Here is a 21,699-nt window from a genome sequence, read left to right on the forward strand (position 1 = left end):
TTGACTGCTGTAAAATCAGTCAACTCGACCTAAATCAGAGAATCCACTTGATCCAAAAGGTAGAAAACTGAACAAATGCAGGATGACTCCACCTGATCATATGAAAGCGGAAGGAAAGAAGTGTTCGATGTTGAGAAATTGCGCAGGGCAAATTCTTATAAGGAGATTTATTAGCTTTATGGTCCAAGAACCATCCTTCTTAGAGTCAGTATTCTACTTGGTGGTAGAAAACCCAGAGAGAGGAGAGAAACAATGTTATTTTTCTAATAAAATATTGAATTGCTATTAATATGATTTTCTATTGCAATTATAATCTGTTGTAAGCCTGCACTGCAGGGAGAGTCTAATTCTCTCTTGCGCAGAGCCTGGCATCCTGTTGGCAGCCAGTACATGTTTAGTATCAGTAATAACAATGATAATACTAATAATGATAACTTGACGATTAGAATCTTTTGCAGTAACATCCACAGCTAGGATTATAAGAACTCTTTCCCTATAGTTTCCATTTTTACTCTCCATGGTATATACTTCTTCCAGTCTTGAAAATACATTTCCTATTCCCCTTCTGATTCAGTCGATTTGGCAAACATTAATGTTTTTGTGTGTTGTTTTCCTTATGGAGCTCAAAATTAAATGCCTGTCCATTGTCTCTTTGCTTGTCTTACTGGAATCACTGATGAGGTCAACACAGCTAGAGCCAGGAGATTCATTTGTTAACTGTTCCTTCAGAAGCCACGGAGAGAGCAGCACAGAAGCCTGCAGACCACCATTTTGTATATATATTTTGTTTACATGTATGTTTCTACAACAACAGTACACTTATTCTTAATTTTTCCAAATTCTCAGTGATGAACTTATTTTTTAAATTTAAAATTAAATTAAATTAAAAAAACTTTTAATTTTTTAAAATTAAGAAATAGGGGATTTTATTTTTAAACTAGTGTATGCTTTCTTCCCATTTATTTATTATTAAATAGTTATTTATTATATATTAAATATATATATATATAAATATCCCATTATTTATTTATTAAATTTAATAAAATTTGTTAAATTTTATAACTTCAAATGGAGGCTCTATCTCCACAGTGATATAAACAGAAGGGAGAATGAGAGAAAGTTAACTGCCTACCAGTAGGAGAGTAGGGATGCCCAAGGGATGACGTGAAGCAGGAAAGGGGAGAGAAACCTGGTGATAAGGCAAGAGAGGGTGGTGGGAAATAGAAGACATAGGATGGGGATTCCCTTGTGGCCCCAGAAATAGGTAGATGATCTGAGTACCAATCCAGAGAGAAGGAAGGAAACGGAAGTGGAAGAGAACGGGCCCTGGTAATGGGATGGGGAATTCCAAGTATAAAGAAAGGAAAGCAGCAGGGGAGATGGGGCCTTCTGGCCATGCCTGTCTGCAGAGGAATTTCAAGCTGACACCATCTTTCATAACTAGGGACTGTATTAGCAACTATTTGCTTGCTTTAATTCAAACATTTTTCTCTCTTAGGTCGATCATATGTATAGAGTAATTTCAATTTCCTTCCTGAGTAAATACGTTGCGCTTCAAGAAATGTCGTACTTTTTAGCAGTATGCTCAATGCTACAATTCATTCCCAAACAGTACCATACAACCAAGTTTATTCTTAATTATTTTTATTAACTATGGCTTTGCCTCTTAGTTGGCATCACATTCAATTGAAATTTTAGGTTATTTAGTGGAAGGATCACACTTATTTATATTTTTATAGGATGGGAGTTACAATCCAAGCCACTGCATGAATTGGATGTAATGTGGTGTGTGATGGTTAGGACAAACTGGCTACAACCTTGGCTTGATCACTGGCTAGCTATAGCACCTTTAACAGTTTCCTCATTTGTAAAGTGGAAACAGTAGTACCTCCCTCATAGGGTTATTTTGGGGATTAAAATGCAACGGTGAATGGAAGGCACTTAGCACAACTTGGCACGTCAAGGGAGTTGGCAAAATGGTATCTGTTATTATATATTCCTGAGACGATTGTGTGGGGCTGCATATTAAGATAGAAGAAACAGGTAGGAGATTACGATTTATTTTACTTTTTATGTCAGGCAGCATCGTAGACATGCGTGCATCATGGCACCTGTCTCCTGTACCCAATAAGGAGAGCTGAGGGGGTTACAGGTAGAGAGGAGCAGCGAGCAGTCACTGATCGCAGGCGACATCTACATCCCTGCTTTCTCATACCCGCTGGGTATGAAAAGCAGAGTTAAACACCATGACATCCACTGCTCTTTATGTTAAATAAACCAAGATCTTCCATAAATTAAAGTGATTTTCTTATGCAGTGTGACACAGGGTTATTCAATTTGCCAGAGAGGTGCAACTGACTCTGTTGTGGGGGGAAAGTGCAGGTAGGCTGTTCAAAGCTGCAAGAACCATGTCACGAAAATAAAAGTCCCTCTTGGCTTAGTAAGTGCATTTTCTTAGGCCCTAATAAACTTAGAATGGAAAAAGGTTAATTGACAAAATGATACTTGTCTAATGCTGTCCTGAGCATTGCACTCAGGCAGATGTGTGAGACAGGGATCCTGCTGTGCTGACAAGGATGATTATTATAACTGACTCTTTTTGCCCTCAAAGCTGTGTAGCTTCTAGAAGCTTTTCACCCTGGAATGTCACTGTTGTGCTAGAGCCAATCTAAGGAGGGTTGTAAAACCAGAAAGCCAAAGGATTATACAGTTTGCACTTATTTGGAGTGTATTGAGGCAAGGCCACAGATTGGCACTAGTTCTAAATGTTGTGGTGGAAATTCCACTTTGTATTTACAACTTCCATTTACTGAGCCCTTAACCTTGTGCTGGGCAATGTGCTAAGAGCTGTAGCCCCTGCCTCTCTTTCTATTCCCACAGTGATTCATTGAGGTAGGTGTTAGTCTCCTACAGATACAAATGAGACTGAGGCAACCACAATACTGTCATTACACTGCACTTTCAGTTTCCCAAAGTACTTGATAATGTCCATATGCTAATTCAAACTTTTCTTCTCCATGGATGATTGAGTCATTTACCGATAAAACAATGGTCATAGACACAATGTCTGATTCTGCAATGTTTGTTTCAGAAAGCAGAAAACGATTCCTTTGACTCATTGTGATTGTGTCCATTGGGACTGCAGGAGAAGGGCAGCTGCTTGACTTCCAAACTGCAGAGGAAGGAGAAATCCAAACCTTTGTTTCCCTAACTCTTGGGAGTAGGACTGAAATTCACCTGGACTATCAACAGATTTTGATATGGAGCTTAGAGGAGATGGTACTCTTGTCTCTGAGTGTCTAATAGTTGAAATGAGAAGAACAAACCAAATAACAAAGCCACACATGAATATGTACTCTGAAATGACACAGACTGCCTTTCATAAATTAGTCTCTGCCCATTTGCAGATAAACATGTAAACACTCTTGTTTGGAAAAGGTTGTGTCCTACTGGAAAGCAGGGAATAATTGTGATTCTTTCAAAGCCAGTAGGACTGTTAGCTGTCATTTAAACTAAACAGAAGAACAAAAACCTTTTCTAAGTGGGGACTAGTTCTATTTTTGTAGTCATCAGAGCAAGGCTCTTAAAACCCAAAGGTATCACAAGTACCTTCTAATGGGTTTATTGCTTTGTTTATTCTGCTTAGAGCAAGTCAGGGGGCAATTTGGAATTTACATCATTAAAGATCTTTTTCGAAAGTGTGTTGGCATTTCAGTTGCTGGTTTTGAAGGATGTTCAACAGCTCTCTTAATGTGGGCAGTGGTCATCTGTCCATGTGCCAGATGCACAAGTCATCTTGCACATTCCAATAGGGGTTGTCGCATGTATGGATATATCTCCCTATAATAACATGCCTGCTTTTCCCAAATGCACATTTGCTATGGTTATTTTGATCCCTCTCACCTAATCATTTCCAGATGCTACTTTCAGATATATCATATGTAACTCATTTGGTCCACCTTTTGGTCTTTCTAATCACTATGTGGATATTTGTTCTTAAACATTCCACTTTTAAGTCAAACTTATCTGTTATCCCTTCTCTCTTCTTTTCTCCAACATAGCAGAGGTGAACTCCTCTGTGTCCCTTTTACAACTGGACAATCTCCCAGAGTGACCACTTTGTTCAGATACTCTTCCATCAGTCATTTTCTGAGATCCCTTTCGACAAACTGAAGGGCTCCTCCAGGTGACAAAAGATAACTGGGAACACAGAAAAAGGCAAATGCATACCAAAATGCATAAAATTGTCATTGGTGAAAATATTAGAGGGATTGTATTTGTGACTTCATTGTCTCTTGATTGGAATACATGGTCTTATGTAACATATATTTTTCAGATCTTAATATAAACCCCTTGGAGTACATTAAGAGTTACACTATCTTTCTCTAAGTTTTCATCACCAGATAGTGGAGAGAGTTGATTGTCAGGCCGCTTTACTCTCTCCTTGGGAAGAAAAGAACTGAAGAGAAAATAGCACACATAATGGAAGATCTGCCACCAAAGGCCTAAGAACTAAGACAAGTGGCCAAGTGATTTACCTTCTCTGAGACTCAGTTTCCCCAGTAAATATATACATACATACATGCATAAACAAACAAACAAATAGTCAACTCTATGCATGTGTGTGTGTGTGTGTGTGTGTGTGTGTGTGTGGTCAAAGCAAAAATTGCACTAGACCAAGTTAAACAGGCAAGGAAGACTTTATTCAGGGCTATAGCGATAAGGGGGAGAGACCAGAGTGCAGTCTGAACTCAACTGCCACTGCCGTAATGAAGGTGGGAGAGATTTTAAGAGTTGGGGTGGGGGTGATCATAGGCCTTCTGTGTTTGCTAATTGGCCTTATCCGAAGGAAAGGTAAACTTTCTTAGATCTTCATGACAGGAGGTAGTTTTATGACTTGGAGCAAGGCACCCCCTGAAGTTAGGCTCCTGCCCTTCCATAGAAACCGGGAAATAGGGGAGCTGTTTCTCTTGCTGTTTACATTTCAAAGAGGTGGCTCCAGGTCCTTGAGAAAGACATTCTTGGGCTGTAAAATCAGCAAGAGTATTTTAAAAAGATTTACATCTCAAAGAGGCAGAGAAAAAATGTACAGTGATGGGTTTTCTAAAGTAAGTGTTCTAAGAAAGGGGCAGCCAGCACCTGGAGTCAAGAAGAAGCCTGTCTCAAGTTTAGTCACGCTGAGGGGAACATTAAGGCTCTTGTGGTAGTGTGTGTGTGTGTGTGTGTGTGTGTGAATGTGGGGAAGGAAGTTTGGGGACAAGGTCAGGTTCTCTTGTCCTTTCTGATCTTTCATTTCAGTCAGCCCCCTGTGTTGGGATAAAGTGTGACCAAAACCAGAGGAGAAGGTTCCCTTTGTGCATAGTGTGGACAAAGCCAAGCCTTGAGGGGGCAGGACCTCCGTCTTGCCCTGGACCCTTCAGACCATCTTGCCCTCAGACCTCTTGTTGTCTCCCTGAGGCATCTCCACTGCCCGCCACAGTACAGGCGTGTCCAGTCCTGCACATGTGGCCCAGCACCGAGGGAGGCTGTAAGGGCTGAAGCAAAATATCGCCTTGCTGCTTTGAGAGCAGCATTAGCATCACCTGAGGAGCTTGTTAGACGTGTAAAAACTCGTGCCTCACCCCAGACCCAGTGACTCAGAATCTGTATGACAATAAAATGCTTAGGTGATTTGCAGGTACATTAACATTTTGGAATGAAGGATCCTCTAAAGACTCTGGCAGGGAGCGGCACATCCACGACACCTACCGTTAAGTGAGAAAAACAGAGAATTCAGTGAAATGTCCATACCCAAGGTGGCTACCACCTGCCGAGAAGCTACTGACTTGAGAGAGGAGCCATCTTCCTCAGGTTAAGAATTTTGAAGCAGTTTGGGGAACTTTACCCTCCTTGTCACAGATAACTGACAATTTTACTTTTCCAAATTTGTTCTCTGGCCTCCTGGCCCCTCATTAGCACCTCCTTCACCCCACTCTGCCGCCTTGACACCTAAAGTTCTTCCCCTTCTGCTGCCCTCGGTGCTGCTGAGCCCTTGCATACCACATTAACCTCTGCTCATTAGGGACGGCCCAGGTCCTGACACCTGGATTCTGGCACACACTATTTGTTATTCAGATTCATCCACTCCTTCCAGAGAGCAGCCTGAACTGTCGGAAGAGCATAAATTCATAACAGAATTAAGATGAGTTTAGTGCCATACGATGGATAAGAGTAGACAAATCCTAGGACGTGGGAAATGCTAATTTCAGCTGGCACTGTGAACGCAGAGGATCTGCTTTAGCCCAGAGATATTTGCCATGAAGAACAAGCCTCTGCTCCCAGCACCCGGTGGCTCAGCCTTCCTTTTCATTTCTATTTTCTCCCTCCACTAAAAACCCCTTCCCTGGTGCCCAGCTCCTCCTCAAGGCCAACACCCTGACAGACAAGCAATCTCACAGTACCTGAGGGGGAAGAGGCTGTTTTAACTAAAATAGATCAGCCGGGATATTTGCTTTGACAATGCTCCCTTCATGCCGTTATACCTCTCCTACACACTGCCCAAGGGGATGAAAATGGGAGCCAGCAGGGAATTCACATCTGAGTCATCTCTCACCGACTCCGCTCCCCAGGATCACTGAGGCTGTGTCTAAATGCAAACGTGTCTCCCCCATTTTTCCTGGATTCATTGTGCAGCAGAGAGCACCACAATGGGAGTCAGGAGGTGGGGTTCTTCTCCCAGTTCCGACAGGTCCTCATTGTTTGGCCTTGACCTTTAACCTACCCTCTCTGTGCCTCAGTGTCTTCGTCCATTAAATGAGAAGTTGGACTAGCCCAGTGGCTCTTAGCCATGACTACCTATTAGAATCATCTGACGATCTTAAAAAACAAAACAAAACAAGAAAAAGCTAATGCTGGAACGCCACCCCCCAATCCTGTCAATTAAATCAGAATCTGTGCACAGGGCTCTGGCCCTGGTATATATTTTTAAAGCTTCTGGGTTGTTTCTTAACGTGCGGGTAGGATTTAGAGCCACTGACCTAGGATCCTCACTAAATATGTGTCTGAGGATCAGCAGCATCAGTGTCAACCTGAGAGCTTGATGTGAAATGAAGAATCTAGGGCACCACCTCACGCAACTGAATCTGCATTTTAGCAACATTCCCACATGATCCATATATGCATTCAAGACTGAAAAGCAGATCTCCAAGCTCCCTTTCAGCTCTGCCTCATAATATATGGATTGTGATTTCATTTTAATCATATTTACAGATTTTGCTGGCTCTTTCTTTTATTTAATAATTATTTCTTGAGCATTTACTTTATGGTGGGAACCATGTGAGGAGCTAAGGATGAAAAGTGAGCGGGAAAGACATGGATCTACCATCACAGAGCTTCGATCACTGGAGGAAGCTAGATCCTGACTAAGTATCCCATAGGGTGATGTGAGCGAGGATAGAGAAAATATCGGGAGTTATGAAGGCACCTAGTAGTCAGGAATGAGGTTGACTAGGCCACAGAAGACCTTCTTGAAAAATGAAGTTTAAGCTTTGTAACTAGGGCATCCTGTGAAAATATTGAGCTGATTTTTTATGTATATGTAATCATGATTTCTGGAAGAGCACAGGCTGATATTGAGCCCTCTTTGCCTTTATATCTTTGGGCAACTTTGAGAATTAACTCTGAATTCACTGCAATTTAGCAATTACCCTTTGAAACTGTTCTAAGTCTCCTCATGACCTCTTCATGACCTCCCCATGACCTCCTCATTACAAACCTGGTATTATCTTTCACATCTTGTTGATCTGTGGCTTTTAATAATAATTACTCCCATCTTGACATTCTAATTTCCTTTGGATTCTGTCTCAGCTTGAATTTCTCCCAAATGCAGAGCTTGAAATATAAGCATGCTCGTAGTAAATTAGTTTTGGAAATGATCCCAGGTGTCGTAGGCTGAGTAACTGTCCCCTCATTCTGTCATCAAGATATCCACATCCTAACCCCCAGAACCTGTTACTTTATGTATCAAAAGGGACTTGGCAGATGTGATTAAATTAAGGATCTTGAGATGGGGAGATTATCCTGGATTATCTGGGTGGGCCTTAAATACATTCACAAGGGTCCTTTTAAGAGGGAGGCAAGGAGGTCAAAGGAGAAAGTAGGAGAGGTGATAATGAAAGCAAGATGTTGGAGTGATGCAATGAAGAGTCACGAGCCAAGGAATGCAGGTGGCCTCCAGAAGCTAGAAAAGGCAGGGAAATAGCTTCTGCCCTAGTGTCTCCTGAAGAAACCAGCCCAACCAACACCTTGACTTTAGCTCAGTGAAACTGACTTGGGACTTCTGACCTCCAGAATGGTAAGAGAGTAAATATGTGTTGTTTTAAGCCAATAAGTTTGTGGTAATTTGTGACTGCAGCAATAAAAATCTGACACACCAGGGAAACGGAATTGGGGATTGGGAAGAGTAAAGCAGGGAGTGAGGGAAAACTAAAGTGCATTATTGAACTTGTTACCTCTATGGGCAACGGGTGCTCAGTCCCATTGGGGACCCTCTGAGGAATCACGTACAACGTCATGTCTGCCCAAGACCCGGAAGAGGAAGTAACTACCCCCCAAGCTTCCATCCTCACTGGCTAAGCCTCGAGGGCAGTGTTAATTCCCGTGCATTTTCAAGAGCAAGGATTAAAAAAAAATACACTTGTAGCCTTGATTGGGAGACACAATTTAGTGGGAGACGTAGTCAAGAAACACCATATTTAAAATCCAGGGTGGTAAGTGGTGATGTTAAAGCTAAGTTTATAATGTAAGAAGAATAGAAGAAGGTTTCCATAAGGGCATCAGGAAAGCTTCATGGAGAAATTGTTACTTGAATTGATGAGTATGAGTCTTTGAAAAATGAGGGAAGTCATTCCGAGAAGAAAGAGCAATATATACACAGGCAGGCCTATTGGAAACAGCTAGAAGTTCTGTGTAGGTGGGGTGTAATGTTTTTCTGGCCTATGAGGAGATGATGAAGGAGGAGAGACTGAAAGCCAGATCCAGAAAGGCTTCTGTACTGTTACCATTTGCTTAGAACCTTAACGTAGGGGAACGAGACTTTGGGTCACCGAACAGTCCCTGACAAATCAAAAGTCTTTTGACAAAAACTTATTTGGTTCCAAGCAGGTGGATGGGAATAAATATATGATTCTTTAAACTTCCCTTCAGCAAATTTACAATTATGAAAATGTCTTGAGTTATCAGCCTCTACTTTACATTTTCCCTCAACATTGTTTTGAGCAATTCCACAAAATAGAGAAAAAAGTTAATTAGAACATAAAGCAGGAAAGTTTAATTCCTTTTTTCAATAAGAAGCTGGCTGCAGTTTATACAGGCTTAACGATAATTCTATTTTGTGACTAACAATAATTACTCATGAATAATTACAGAATAGAAATGTGAAAAATGTCTAATTAGAAAATAAACAAATCCCCAAAATTAGGTATTTATTATTGCAATTAGGTATTATTAGAACCAATAATGACATGATGGCAACACAAGATATTAATGAATACATGATTAGCCCTTGAATGTATTTTGTTACGTCAGAAATAAATTTGACATTTTCATGAAGACATTTAGTTGAAACTGGTATTGCCAATGTAAACAATCTAAGGCAATAACTCCACATTTTAGTTACTATATTACTCATGCCTCCAATTAAAAGCAGAATTTCTTGCTGTGATGAGCATGGATCTGTCTTGGTTAATTGAAAGGTGAAATACCTTGAGAAATTTCGATGGTGTATGGAGTCACCCTGCTATGTCCTGATTTTACAAGAAAAGTGTCTTGAATATTTTATTAGCTCAGAGAAACAATGGGGGCTACCAGTCTTCTTTAAGGAAGGCTTAATTAGGAAGAGAGATTTAATAAGCCTTTCAAAGGCGTTTTAAAACTTTGCGATTGCTGTGATAGTCGTATATCACTCTCAGATAGTCTTAGTTTAAGTATATGATTTTAGGTTAAGTTCTTGGTGAGCTAGAAATACAGGAGGGAGCCTGGCGCTGTCCACTGCCTTACAGGCTCTGTGAACATCCCTTAGCAGATTTTTGGATTTCAGTGATGTGGCGGTTGGTGAGCACTCACACTGAAGTACACTCTTCAGTACGTAGCTGTCTGGTGGGACCTGGCTGGCACCGTGAAGGCAGGGCATGCTGAACCTCCTCCAAGAGTCCTTTCAGGAGTGAGACTAGGTCAAATTTCTGGCAAGGTTTGGGGCCCTGGGTGTTTCTAAGACTCCATTTGAACCTCCACATTAGCTCATATTCTCCCGGGCTCTTGGAATCAACTCTGTCCTGACTGGGGCCGGAATGACTGGAGAACCAGCCTCTATGGCAGCTAGGACATCTTGCTAAGGAGATTGAGGTCCAGTACTGATGGATTTTGTTCAGTATGAGATTTGTTTCTAAATCGGAAGAACTGAAATTAGCCAGAATGGGAAATGAGAAAAAAAAGAATTGGGCATTTTATGGGACAGGTACACAGAGAAAGAGACCATTGGGATTTACAGCTCCTAGTGAGCTATATATTATAAGAATATCTTACTGTTAAACGTTACTTAGGTGATGCCCTTTGGCTGGGCATATGGTAACATTTGACAGTGGAAGTCTACATTTTGAATCTGGCTCTGAATCCTCTAGGAATCCTAAGACTGTGGTGGACATTAAATTTTGGACTGGAAAAATGCATTTGAGACCTGTAGCTGTTTGGAGAGTTTGTTGGCATGGGTGTGGGGAGTGCAGAGTAGGGAAAAGGCATCTTCTGTGCCTGGACCCAGGTCAGCTTCTAGCTGAGTAAGGCAAGTCACAGTCGCTGAGTACCATTACGTGTCAGCCACCAGGATTATCTCGTTTACTGTTCATGATTCTATGAATTAGGCATTATCTCTATGTTACAGATTAGAAATCTAGAGAAATTAAGACACTTGTCCAAATTCATGCTTTTAGTAATCACCAAAGTTGACGTGTAATGCAGTGTTTATCTGAGTCAGTAAATCTGTGTTCTTCCCCATAGCAGGCTACCTCCAAAGAAAGCAAGTAGGTTTACTTAGGATCCGCCTGACTTTCTTAACACCTAGGGAGACCTCAGACCTATTTCATCCATTTAATAGGTCTTCACAGAAAGATGGAAATAGCCTAGTCTCAGACCAGCCATTTGCAGAGTCTGGATGGGGAACTGGTATTTATTTCATCGGTGTCAGACACGTTTCAGATTTCAAATCTGCTGGTACTTTTTTAGGCCTTGTTTGTTAGTTTTCTGAGACATGAGTTGAGAGCGTGGGCTCTGGAATCAGATAAACTTTGATTTGTAGCTATTCTTCTCCACTCACAGACCTCTGTTATCTGGAGTAAGTTACTTAACCTCTCTGAGACTCAATTTCTTTATCTGTAAAACGAGAATGAGATGAAATAATGAATGCATAGTATAGACGGCAGGTGCTCAACAAATAACGTGGAAACGCAAAATAGGAGAAAATGCTTTTACAACATTATTTGTCCAAAAAAAAAAAAGAGAAAATATGAGGCTTTTAAACCTCACCATTAGGTTATTCTGACCTGTATGTTATAGCCTAGAAACAACTTTAGCAGGTTACTTGCAGTGATCTGGGAGCTACAAAAGGGTAGCAGAGAAACTCAAATGTATCCATCATGGAAACAGAACAAATTGTGGCTTAAAGACACCACCCCCTCTTGCTTATCATTTCCTTAATTCACACTCTTTCTAATCTAGTTACACGTCGAGTTTTCCAGTTGCACTTTGAGGTGGGTAGTTATAAAATGGATTTTAATTGGTGAAACAAAGATTGTGAGGTTTTATTTTGTTTTTTATGCCTTATCAACAAATCTCAATACTACTCATATCTTACTACATGATCTAACTCGACCTGTCGACTTATTTCCAAACCCTCAGTGGATGGAGAAGAGAGTGGAAAATAACGGCTTTGTTAATTCATCTGAGAGGGGTAGGAACACTTGTCCTCTTTTTGGACCTCTGTTTCCAATGATGACTGTCACCCTGCATAAAGGACCTTTCACTTCCCTCAGTGATGACTACTGAGAGAGTCCACCACACGAAACCCTTAGGAAGTTAAAGACCAGAAAAGCATGAGAAAGCACCTCTGGGACTCCTTCCCAGTGTCCTGCTCACCCAGCCCTATTGCAGCAGGCAGTCTACCAGAGGACAAATGACTTTTCATTTTCTCCACATAGCTGCTGTTTATGAGGTCCACATTTCTAACTCACTCTCTGGCCTTTTGGCCTAATGAGAAAGATACTCTTCTGAGTGAATGACTCCGAGGCTTGAACGAACACACAACCATAGTTAAAGAGCTAATGTGTGTGCATGTGAACATGTTTGTGTGTGTGTGTGTGTGTGTGTGTGTATGTGTGTGTGTGCACATGAGCATAGCAGGGCTGGTATTGAAGGGCGAAGTGGTCTCCGTCAATCTCACATTAGACTATTTTCTTTGGCATGAAAAAAAAGAAATCCATTTTTTTCCTCCAGGAAAATCTATTAGTTATTCTTTCCCAGTTTCTTCAGCTTTGAAACAAGTAACTGTGTAGAAAAAAGGCCTGGAACTAGGGGCTCTGTGTGATCTGTCCACTGAGCAGGATGCGGGAAATAGGCCATGAGGGATCTGGAGCTTAAGTGTAGCGAACTCCAGAGAACAGCAGCAAAGAATCACAGTGCCCACAAGCCAGCTACACAAAGAACCAAAAACAGGTCATTGGCTTCTGCCCTGCAATTCACGGTAACTGCCAGCAATATTTCTACATAGGGGACCACGCTTTACAAGACAGCTCTCTTTGCAGGAAATCTCCATCCTGGGGAGTTGAAATTGCATTAGGATTACTTCTCTGCAAGCACACTGACACCAATATGCAATATGTGGTATGAGAAACCAAAAAGCCATTAATCTAAAGCAGGAATTTAAACAATTGCGGCTAACTCTGGAAGAATTTGATAGAATTAGAATGCCTGTCTAAACTGAAACTGCTTTAACTGAATTCAACATTGCAAATAAAGATTTAATTTAGCAAAACAATCATATTTAAATGTAAATGACTCACTCCCCCCTCTATTCAAATTTTTTAATTGGAATCTTTGGAATTGAATAAATATATTCACTCATTCATCCTTCCATTCACTCCATATTTATTGAGGACCCATTCAGGGCCATGCATTATGCTAGGGATTAGGATTACAAATATGAATAAAATTATGACCCCTAACTTTAAGGAATATATAGTCTAGTGGTAGGGGCAGAGGAGGAATCAGATCATTGTAACACAGTTTAAGGCTTGAACAAAGACGTTGGGACTAAAAGACACTAGTTCTCTTGGGTTTTCAGTTTACTGAATTTTGATTCTGTGCAGTGACTGTCTTTAAGTGAGGGTGCCTACCTCAGTTGATCTACAATCTAGATTCAGAGAGGATAGGAGAGTGCCAACCAATATTGGGGCACCTTTCCTAGAAGGAAATATGCTTTCAGGAATATTTCAACTGGACTTGACCTAGAATTCCTCATTATATTAATAACCGGCTCTGGAATAGATGTCACACTTCAGCCCCTGCCCACCATCCATGAGAAAGCGACTTGCTCGTGACTTTACATTCATAAATACGCTCACAATGCCAAGGGATGTTTTTTTTCTTCCATCAATTCATTAGATCTGCTCGCATGAATTATTTATATGCAGTGCTAAAAATGATTCTGAAACATTACAAGAATTCAATATCAGTTTTCACAGTGGGATTTCATCATTTTAGCATTGCAGCATGGTAGCCTAATGCAATACTAATAGGATATGGTGCTAATAGGGTACAACGAGAATTCTCTCTAATATGCAAACATTTCCATGTTGTCTTATTATTTCTTTTAAGTTAATATGCTATGGTGATAATATGATGAAATGAATTAGCTTCATATCATTGTCTGCATGAGTTGTGCATATTAACGGCATCTTTCTTCCCCCACCCCTTTGAATTCACTTGGAATGAGCTTGAAAACTTACCCTGTAGTTATGCTTATGTTAATGAGGCTGTTTAGTAGGAAACATCCCTGCCGTTGCTTAGCCAGCTGGAGAAACAATAGATGCGTATCCTTTCTCTTTGGAATGGAATGTTTGCTGGCCTCCCTTCAAAGGGTCTATCTCCATCAGGCTGCTTTAGTATTCTCTACTTGTTCACAATCTCAATCCACCCATGTGTTAGACATTTTACTAGCAACATTTAACCAGATTGTATATTTCTATTAGATATGAAGCAAATCTTTTCCAACAGAAACCGAATGCATGGCCAACTGGCCCAATGTTTTGGAATATTTAAACACATACACACACACCCACACACACAAACCTACATGCATATATACATGAAATCCATAGAAATATATGCGTATTTGTGTGTGTGGGTTATGTATAGACATGTTTAAATGTGTATACAGACATATACATATGTGCTGCTTTGTTTTTGTGTGTAAATGATTTAAAAGTTTATAGAACCCATGCCATAACCAGCATTTCTTTTCTGGCTGTTAAATCCTGAGTGGATTAGGTCCAGTGATATGAATCCTCCAGATTTCAGTGTTTATTCGTTTTCAGATATATAACCAAAAGCCAGATGCTTATCCAAATCTTAGCTGACATTTGCAAACCATGAATTTCTCACCCAAACCTGTGTGACCTTTCCTCTTGAGTTGCTATCAGGTTCAAGTAATTCATTTTCAGAAATCCCAGATGTCAATTCTCTCAGGAGACTTCTAAAGCCCCCTCTTATCCTTTCAATCAAGTTGCTCCAAAAGGTGCCTTAATGATGATCAGGGCCACTGCCCGGCCATATGGTGCCTTGGTGCAAGTTAGAAAAAGCTGCCTGTTTGGACCAGCACAACCCCTCAGGAAACAGTATGGCAAGTGGCACTGGGCTGGATTTCCATTTTCTCTTGCTCATTTAGGTAGGTTCTTTTGGGCTACAACTCCAGTGATGTTTTGTCCTTCTCTTCTAGGAACAGCTCTGGGTGGGAAAGTTTCCAACTTAATGACAGCTTAAGGTTATACAACGAGCAATCCAAGTTCTGACACTGACTAGCTGTGTGACTTAAAGCAAGGATCTTAACCTGTCTGTGGCTCAGTTTCTTCTGAGAGAGGATAGTATGAGAGAAAAAAAGTTATAGACCAAGAAGGAAAGTAATGTGGGTAATTTAAATATTGGGGTTTGGATTCTAGGCTTTCAATAGAATTATGAGTAGATCATATGTTTTCTTTTCTTTTGCTGGGAAACATTTGCCCTAAGCTAACATTTGTTGCCAATCTTCCTCTTTTTTTCTTTTCTCCCTCCTCAAAGCCCCAATATGTAGTTGTATATTCTAGTTGTAAGTCTTCTAGTTCTTCTATGTGAACCACTGCCACAGCATGACAACTGACAGATGAGTGGTTTGGTTCTGCACCTGGGAACCAAACTTTAACCGCTAGGCCATCGGGGCTGGCTCAGATCATATGTTTTCTTAATAAAGGAAGTTACTAAGAAGAATGTAGATTTGTTACACATCTGTAAGATGCAAATACTGGCAAATATCAGTGGGTTGATTATTAAGCTGAAGTCAAATATGCAACATTTGAAAGACCTTAGTAAGATGTATATTTTAGGAACTTGTAATATAGTCCCTGGCTATTGGAATTAAATATTGTGATTAGACTGATAAGAGGACAAAAATGGATACTTTTAGTGAAAGTACGCCTAAAGACTCTGATAACAGGAAAAACAGTGCCAAATCTCCCTTATTCTACATCAGCTGTGAACATACATTTGGGCCCTTTCTATCTACACTCACCCAAGAAAGAATCAGATTTATTCTGAGGTCTTAGGTAAGACTTCCTGTTTGTATATCATATTTGAAAATGGAGACTAAAGGAATAATATTTGGAGAGAGTCAATTCAACCAACTGAACCAATTCAATTTCTTTAGCAGACCATTATTTCTCTGAAAGTTAAAGTTATTTCTTTATAGTTTTGTACTTCCCTTCCTTTCCCTACTAAGGCCTGCTCAAAGCAGATGGCCTTTTTGTGGCTCTGTAGCCAGAGTCTTTGGTTTGTCTGGTGTAACTGGCCATCTTTGCCTTTCTTCACGGTTCCCTATTAAGGTAGCTAGATTTAATTGGGGTCAGAAATGTACTCAGTATGTGCAACATCACTCAAAAATGAGATTTTATTGTAGCATTGATAAAAACTTTCTACGCTTAAAAATCATCAACAAAGAGTCTGGTGCTTCTTTAATTATCCAATTTCCAAAGCTATAGTACATCCTTGTATAATTGGAGCTTAAATTCTGAACAAACTCATATGGGTGACATTTCCTCTCAATCTTGAATGGGGATTATTTTAAGAGGATACAGAACTTAGAAATATTTCAATGGAGCTGATAGTTAAAGCATATTTAGTGGTATTTATGTTTTAATCTGCTTATTGACTAGGCATTAAAGAGAGCTGTTAGTATTTTAGCAGTGATTAAAAGGACCAGCAATTGTTTGCTGTAATGAGCAAGGCAGTATTTCTAGAATGTGGGGCTAATAATTTTTTTTTTATTTGGAAGATGATGTAGCCTCTTCCCAGTAAAGCATTATCATCTGAAGGATTACTTGGATTTTATATCTATATTTATATCATTTGAATTTTCCTTTGCCACTGGGACAAGGAACTCCTTTTAGAGACGAATTCTCCAAATTATGCAATTCCATTGTTGTGCCACTTTCTTATTTTATATATCATCATTATCATCATCAGCAGTAACAGAAAGCAATTATGAAAGCAATAATAACTAATCTTTACCCAGTGCCAAATGAGGCTACAAGCAAGGTACCAGGGATGCCAAGGTGGAAAAAAACACTTTCTTCTCTCAAGGAACTTCCATACCAAATTGTTGCATTGTAGTACAAAGCCTGGCGCACCTAGGCACTCAACGTTTGTTGAATAAGTGAATGATTTGGCCCCAGCCATCCGGGCAGTTTATTAAAAAACTAATCTAGAGCCAGCCCCAATGGCCTAGTGGTTAAAGTTCAGCACACTTCGCTTCGGTGGCCCAGGTTCAGTTTCCGGGCATGGAACCACACCACTCATCTGTCAGTAGCCATGCTGTGGTGGCAGCTCATGTAGAACTAGAAGGATTTACCACTAGAATATACGACTATGTACTGGGGCTTTGGGGAGGAAAAGAAAAAGAGAGGAAGATGGGCAACAGATGTTAGCTCATGGCGAATCTTTCCCAGCTGGAAAAAAAAAAAAAGGATATTACACTAAAAAAAAAAACAAAAACTAGTCTAGATTCCATAAGAAATCCTTATTAAATGATTACTAACTTGACAATCAGCTATTATAATCTCCATTTGGGCTATGTTTCCATAACGACAAAACATCCATCAGATCAGTGACATTAAAGAAACAATAGTTAAACCATTTTTTAGATAATTGTTATATAAAATAATTGATCATTTAATAGGCTGCTTTATTTTTCAATTTGTTTCGTTGCAACATTAAAAAAATACAGAAAATCATAAACAGAAGTTACCAAAAGCAAAGAGCAGAGATTTATCATGAAAAACAATAGTTTTTCTTGAGCTGTGATGTGCGGATCCTGCTAAGTGCCCGCAAATATATGACCAGAGCTCCTTTTCTAAATTTTCCATCAGTACTGTTGACCCCAGACAATAAGATGAGTTTCTGAAAATTATACATATTTAAATTTGGCCTATTTTTCACCTGCAAACCATTGGATTCAGTTTTATATGAAATCCTTAGTGGTACCAAAGTAGATTTCATTTAATTTTCTTAGCTTTTATTTTTTTCCAAATGTTGCATGTTTGTGGAGAAAATTTATTCCTTTATATGTAAATCAATTTCTTTTAAATACAGAAAACATCTCCTGGCTATTTCTTTTCCAAAGAACATCAGCAAAATCTAAAATGAACACTTATAAGTAATTTGGATATGAATCTAAAGGAATAACAGCTGTAATAGTCTTTCTGTGAATATTGTTATAAAGTAAAATTACGTAAATTGGTGCAAGAAGTGAATGACAGGACACAGAATAAATCAAATGAGCATGGTCTGCACCTCAACATCTCTACCTAGAGACTACCTCTCTCATCTCACCCAATTTCTGTTCTAGATGTAGTGAGGAAATACCGCTTATGATGGCATAAAACTGGCACTTCTTGACAATGAACATTATTTAGGCACCAAGAGGCCTGGACACAAAGTGGAACTACAAGGCTGTGAGGGGCTGGGACATTAATGTCACATAAAGGCAGGTTGGGTTAAGCTTGAAAGCTTTCTTTTTTCTTTGTTCTTCCATTCTATCTCTTCTTTCCTCCCTGAAAATTTGTCAACAAATAATTAGAATTCACATGAGCTTTCAAAATAATGGGAGAGAATAAAGATAACAGCTGAGACATATCTGTGTTTCTTTTCCATAAATTGTGAGCACTATCGAGGCATATTTTTTTTCATTTGGTCTAAGGTTACTCATAAATGTTGTTTAGTAATCTCTACTTTAATATTTACCTTTTTCTTCTTCTTTGGATATTCAATTTTTTTTATCAGTTACTTGTGTCTATGGAAGAGAATTCTTGAGCTCAGTCTTGACTCTTCATATAGAATTAATTTATATCTGGCTAATCTTAGGAAAAAAATATTTATTAACATTTCAAGTACCTGAAGATAAATTTTAAAAACCTCATAAATAACTTCCATTTATTTAGTACTTGTTACATTCTGGACACTTTGCTAAAAGCTTTTTACACCTTATATTGTGAATTTCTCTTAACAACTTTTAAGGTAGTTATTATTCCCATTTATCACATGAAAAAAATTGAGCTTTTGAAATGCTAAGTAATTTGCACAAAGTCACATAATTAGATGGCTCTGAGAATCCAGTTCAGATCTGTGTGACCCCAGAGCCTATACTTTTAAAAATAGTACTCTTACATACACTAGTGAATGCAATTGTACATAATGCATTGTTCATCATTGATCATCATTGTCTATTCCTGATATCAACAATTTAATTATGCCTATGTTTAAAGAAGAGGTCTCGTTCAAAATAGAATTAAACCCATTTTTTAACTTATTGCAGTGGTTTGGTTTCCAAGTGTTAACTGAGTACTTTTGAATAATGGCTATACATAAATCCTAAGATAAGAATTCACTCTTCCTCCCTCCACTTTTGAAAATTATGTAGGTATTGAGAGAACAAAGTAGTTAAAAGATAAAGAGAGCACAATATGGAGTTTTGGAGTTTTAGGGCTCAATCAAAAGATCTTCATGGGACAAACTAACAGAAACGCTATCATCTTAAATCCCTTAGTAATGGGCTTAGATTTGCTCAGCTGAATATAAATGCAGTTTAAACTCTTACTTTTACGAAATAAGGAAACAGAGCTATGAAAAATTAGCTCAAGTCAAACAAATGACTTATTTGTGTTGACTTGCAACACAGCCATCATTTTTATTACTTCCTGAACCCACATAAAATAAGAATAGTAAACTAAGTTCATTCCATTTACCAAAATTACGAAGCATGTTAGATATGTTTTAATACAGACCTTTTTGGGACTGTGTCTATGTAAAGGAACAATTAACTATCGGATTAATTTTATTGGTTAATTCCATTAAAAACCCACAAAAAACAAAAACATACCAAACAGTGCCAAGAAAATTCTATCATAACCTTTATCCCTCATTCAGAGCAGTAAACAGTGGTGTGAGAGTGAGACCATCCCATCCTAAATCTGGAATCAGTAGAAATTGATGCCACATCCAAAGGGAGTCCATGTCCTCCTCAATCCCATGGCCGGTGCCTTTGTAAAGGACCTCCTCCTTGACTTTTCAGCAATTGGCACTGTTAACCACCTGCGCATTCTTGAAATTCACTTCTTCCTTGATTTCATGATACCATTTACTACAGGTTATCCTTTTTTGGAGCCAATTCTTATTTACCTATTGATTGGTTAATTTATTCACTTATTCAATAAGCATTTTTACTGAAGTATCACATATATACAGTAAAGTGAGTGAATCGTGAGTTCATAGCTTAACGAATTTTCACAATGTGAACAAATTCATGTAAAACCATCAAGATCATGAAATAATCTGTGACTGCCCTACTTTTTGAACTCTATATAATGGAACAATGCAATATTCCCTTTGGGGTCTGGCTTCTTTGCTCAGTATTATGTTTGTGAAATTTACCTATGTTGGTGCATGAAGCAATATTTCATTTATTTTCATTGCTTTGTAGTGCAGTCACGTGCTGCATAACAACTTTTGGGTCAATGACCGGACTGCATGTACAACGGAGGTCCCATAAGATTAGTACCATGTTGCCTACGTGTGTAATAGGTTATAATATCTAAGTTTGTGTAAGTACACTCTATGATGTTTGCACGATGATGAAATTGCCTAATAATGTATTTGTCAGAACATATCCCCGTTGTTAAGTAACACATGACTGTATTCTATAATACGAATATGCCACAATTTATTTATCCATTCTACTGTCAATGGATATTTAAGTGTTTGCAGGTTTTAACTGTTACAAATAGTGCTGCTAGGAACATTGTTATATATCTTTTCATGTACGTGTGCATGTAATTTTTATTTATAAATCTCTAAGAATAGAATAACTGAATTACAAGGCATACATATGATCAACTTCAGTCGATGTTATCAGTTTCCAAGTTGGTTGTGCCAATTAACACACCCACCAGCAGTTTATGAGAGTTCCAGTTCCTCCAAATCCTTGACAAATCAGTCCCTAATATTTGAGTTATTCTACTGAGTATATATACAGGTATTTCATTGTGGTTTTAACTTACATGTCCTTGATAATTATTAAAGCTGAGGAGCGGGGCCAGCCCCATGGCATAGCGGTTAACTGCGCGCTCCGCTGCTGGTGGCGCGGTTCGGATCCTGGGTGCACACCGATGCACCGCTTGTTAGGCCATGCTGTGGCGGCATCCCACATATAGTGGAGGAAGATGGGCACGGATGTTAGCCCAGGGCCAGTCTTCCTCAGCAAAAAAGAGGAGGATTGGTATGGATGTTAGCTCAGGGCCGATCTTCCTCACAAAAAAAAAAGCTGAAGATCTTTCATATACTTATTGCCATTTACATATCCTTTTTGTAATGTTTTGTCCATTTTTCTATTGGTTTGTCTGTATTTTCTTAATTGACATGTAGCAGTTCTTTATATATTCTACGTATGAATTCTTCGTTGGATATATGTTTTGGAAATATCTTCTCCTAATCTATGACGTGAATTTTCACTCTTTTGGTATATTTGATAAATGGAAGTTCTTAACTTACACTTAATTCAATGTATCAATCTTTTCCTTTTTAGTATTTTTTTTTTTTTTTTTAGTGAGGAAGACTAGCCCTGAGCTAACATCTGTTGCCAATTTTCCTCTTTTTTGTTTGAGGAAGATTGTCACTGAGCTAATATCAGTGACAGTCTTTCTCTATTTTGTATATGGGATACTGCCACAGCATGGCTTGATATGAGGTGTGTAGGTCCGCACCCAGGATCTGAACTTGAGAACGCTGGGCCATTGAAGCAGAGCATGCGAACTTAACCACTAAGCTACTGGGCCAGTCTCTTCGGTTGGTATTTTTTATGTTCTGTTTAAGAAATCT

The sequence above is a fragment of the Ceratotherium simum genome, chromosome 2 (genome assembly GCF_057802395.1).
Source record: "Ceratotherium simum simum isolate JZ-2026a chromosome 2, ASM5780239v1, whole genome shotgun sequence".
In the NCBI taxonomy this organism is placed as follows: Eukaryota; Metazoa; Chordata; class Mammalia; order Perissodactyla; family Rhinocerotidae; genus Ceratotherium; species Ceratotherium simum.